The sequence below is a fragment of the Anolis carolinensis genome, unplaced genomic scaffold (genome assembly GCF_035594765.1).
Source record: "Anolis carolinensis isolate JA03-04 unplaced genomic scaffold, rAnoCar3.1.pri scaffold_8, whole genome shotgun sequence".
In the NCBI taxonomy this organism is placed as follows: domain Eukaryota; kingdom Metazoa; phylum Chordata; class Lepidosauria; order Squamata; family Dactyloidae; genus Anolis; species Anolis carolinensis.
The window spans coordinates 26,070,316-26,074,411 of NW_026943819.1; the positions used below are offsets into that span (position 1 = coordinate 26,070,316).

Here is a 4,096-nt window from a genome sequence, read left to right on the forward strand (position 1 = left end):
AGATTTCTTCCTCTCTCTTAAAAAAAATATATATATATATACCCTTCTCGGCAGCTGCTGCAATTACTTTTCCATCGGTACTAAGAGTCAAAAAGTTATACCGGATGAGCCAATGTGAAGACAGGTAACGTTTCTCTATCTTATTATCTTTGCACCCAGCTCTTTGCTTCGCGGCGTTTTAACAATTTGATTTTGGTAGCCAACAAACCATCTAATGCATAATGTATTTATTACAGTTGTAATCCTCCTAAGGGTTACTCTGATGGTATATTTTTAGCTCAAATGGAAGGGAATCCAGCCAAGATGTTGGAAGATGTATTTACATATACAGACATATTCGTTTCGGTATTATTCTTGTACTATGAGGGGACAAAACAATCTTTGTTTAACTTGACATTGGATGAACTTTAAAAAGGCCCCAGACATCAATTCTTCCCCTACTTGGCCTTAAATGTATTTATTAAACACTAGCTGTGCCCAGCCACGCGTTGCTGTGGCGAAGTATGGTGGTATGGGAAATAAAGTATTGAGAAATTGGTGGTAGTTAAGGTAAAGATAATCCAGTGCAAAGCAGATAATATAAGATTACCAATGGGTTATATAGCTGTGTGGAAGGGCCTTGAGTCTACACTGCCATATAATCCAGTGCAAATTAGATAATCTGTGGAAGAGGCCTAAGTGAGGCCTAAGTCTGCCTGTCCCCTAGGCTGAGTTGGTTGCTAGGAGACCAAGTGGGCAGAGATTAGCCCTCTAACTGGCAGCAATTGGATAAAAACAATTATTCCTTTCCCTTTAATTAGGACTTTATTTTTCTTTTTGTTGTATCAACCTAGAGGCGTGGATGATGGGTTGTGTTGTCAAATTTCGAGGTTGGGGGGCCTGTAGTTTTGTTGTTTTGCCAGTCGCCGTGATGCCATCACTCATTTATATATATAGATAGAGGCCCAACAAAATGGCAGCTTGTTACACATTCAGGCAAGATGCAGAGTCGTGGCGGCACAATAGGTAACTGTAGGTCAAACTAAGAACCCTTGTGCCGACTGGACTGCTGACCTGAAGGTTGCCGGTTCGAATCCGTGAGACAAGGTGAGCTCTCTACTGTCAGCTCTAGCTTGCAGGGACATGAGAGAAGCCTCCCATCAGGATGGTGACACATTCGGGTGTCCCCTAGGCAACGTCTCTGTAGACAGCCAATTCTCTCACACCAGAAGCAACTTGCAGTATTGTCGTATATTTTCCGGGCTGTATAGCTATTGTTCCAGAAGTATTCTCTCCTGACGTTTCGCCCACATCTATGGCAGGCATCCTCACAACCTCTGAGGATGCCTGCCATAGATGTGGGCAAAATGTCAGGAGAGAATGCTTCTGGAACATGGCCATACAGCCCGGAAAACACACATCAACCCTGTGATCCTGGCCATGAAAGCCTTTGAAAACACAACTTGCAGTATGTTCTCAAGTCACTTCTGACACGATAAAAAAATCAATTTAAATGAACATAATATATGAGAATATATATGTGGTTAATCTATATCTATATCTCTATATGTATGTATTGTGTTTTTTCCATCCCTATCCTTTAATATATAAGCCCAAAGTTCAATCTACTAGCAAATTCCATTGCTTGCAGGACTTTTCCTACTTTCCTTCAGGAAACAGTTAAAGACCTGGATGTGCTGGATGGCCTTTGGTGAGACAGCCATTAGTTAACCAGCTCTGGACGTTATTAATAATCTATCTTTTATTTTACTATTTTTCATATCACAAAATCACAAGTCGAACACTTCCCAAGTGTCTAGGACTGTGTGATGTATTTTCGGATGATGTGCGCAGATCCCAGTAGGGTGGCCTTTTGCAGTTGGCAGATCGTAATTTTGTCAATGTCTATTGTTTCCAAATGCCGGCTGAGATCTTTTGGCATGGCACCCAGTGTGCCCATCACCACCGGGACCACCTGCACTGGTTTTTGCCAGAGTCTTTGAAGTTCAGTCTTGAGGTCCTGATAGCGGCTGAGTTTTTCCTGTTGTTTTTCGTCAATGCGACTGTCACCTGGGATGGCGACATCAATGATCCAAACCTTTTTCCTTTCCACAACTGTGATGTCTGGTGTGTTGTGTTCCAGAATTTTGTCAGTCTGGATTCGGAAGTCCCACAGTATCTTTGCATGCTCATTTTCCAATACTTTTGCAGGTTTGTGATCCCACCAGTTCTTTACTGCTGGGAGGTGGTACTTGAGGCATAAGTTCCAATGAATCATTTGGGCCACATAGTTGTGCCTCTGTTTGTAGTCTGTCTGTGCGATTTTCTTACAGCAGCTGAGGATATGATCAATGGTTTCGTCGGTTTCCTTGCACAGTCTGCATTTTGGGTCATCAGCTGATTTTTCAATCTTGGCCTTAATGGCCTTTGTCCTGATGTCTTGCTCCTGGGCTGCAAGGATCAGGCCTTCTCTCTCCTTCTTCAGGGTCCCATTCGTGAGCCAGAGCCAGGTCTTCTCCTTATCAGCTTTTCCTTCAATTTTGTCAAGGAACTTTCCATACAATGTTTTGTTGTGCCAGCTGTCAGCTCTAGTTTGTAGTGCGGTTTTCTTGTACATGGTTTTTTGTCTGCTGTATCATCATCATCATCATCATTATTATTATTATTATTATTATTATTATTATTATTATTATTATTATTATATAAGAAAGAAAGTCCATCTCAGTGTATATTTCTATGCATATATGAGTAATATAGATGTATTTTAGGAATCTGTTTCAGACTTTAGGAACAAGTTTTATATCATTTTGAAGTGAAAGAGATCTGTCCTTCCCCAGATGGAATTTAGTATGAAAATCAAATGAGTTGTTTTTTAAATGTCTTAAGTTTCTTGAAAATATTAAAAGAGTGAACATTTTACTATTTCCTAACAGATTTGTGTTTTCATTTCCAGGGTTAGTTATTGTTCTTTTCATTAGTTAAAAAAAGAAGATCTTCCTGCTAGTTGCCACAAACCCGTAGATCCGAACTTGTGCTTCTATGTTACACAAGCTTGTGTCTATAGGTATGTGTCTGCTTGGCCAATTCACAAAACGTGGTATAAGTAAAGAGAGAAATATTATTGCTTTTAAATAATAAAACCCAGACTTGTTGATACCATTTTCCTTTGGGTTCCTCTGTACACCTGTAGTTTTTATTATTATTATTTTATTTATTATTATTATTATTATTATTATTATTATTATTATTATTATTACTAGACTAATATTATCTGCAACATGAGTTCTCAGTCTTTGGTCTTCCAGTGGTTTCCATCAATTGTCTCCATCTTTGTCTTCTTCTTTTAATAATAATAATAATAATAATAATAATAATAATAATAATAATAATAGACTCGGGGCGGCTTACATGGGGCCAAGCCCAGACATCAAACAATATAAAACATAGCAATAAAACAAATCAATCAACAATAAAACAAATCATAAAACAAATGAAGTCACATACAATAAATATACTGACAAAATCTTGGGTTGGCTCCAAAAAGAAGTTCCTACAGACTTCAGAATGGTTTTTTACTAGGAAGGAAAAAGAAATTTAGTTGTATTTCAAGGTAAATACAAAATTTATTTGTATTTCAAGGAGTCATTACAATCAATAGTCAGAACAGTCAAGGATTTTGGTAAAACTTTGGGCCTCACAATTAATTTAGGGAAATCAGAGATTCTACATAAAAATCTAACATGGGAAGAACTCAAGAAGGTTCAAAACATCATGGGAATAAAACTGGGGAATAAGAAGATGAAATACCTGGGAGTAGATATACCAAAAATATTAATAATATTATATCAATGAACTACAATCATTTATGGAAAAATATGAGCAAACAAAACTTTCTAATTCTGTGTTTCCTGAACATTAGATATATTTTAATAACATCTGTGATGCAGTTTTGGAAAATGCATAATTTCATAGATGTGAACACAAATCTACATATAGATATATATAGATATAGAGATATGAAAGCAACCAGATGTGTATGTGGATATATATATAGGACTATTTATGCAGATAAAAATCAATGCAGAACTAAGATAATCTAAATTTAGTTGTAGAAACA

The 4,096-nt window shown here is 37.3% G+C and overlaps 1 non-coding gene across 1 annotated transcript; it reads left to right on the plus strand.

Moving 5' to 3' along the window:
* The first annotated feature begins 2,972 nt into the window (after window positions 1–2,972).
* mir100 (microRNA mir-100) lies at window positions 2,973–3,067 on the plus strand. Its single transcript, NR_129822.1, has one exon. It is a non-coding gene; the product is annotated as a microRNA mir-100 (primary transcript).
* The last annotated feature ends 1,029 nt before the right edge of the window (window positions 3,068–4,096 follow it).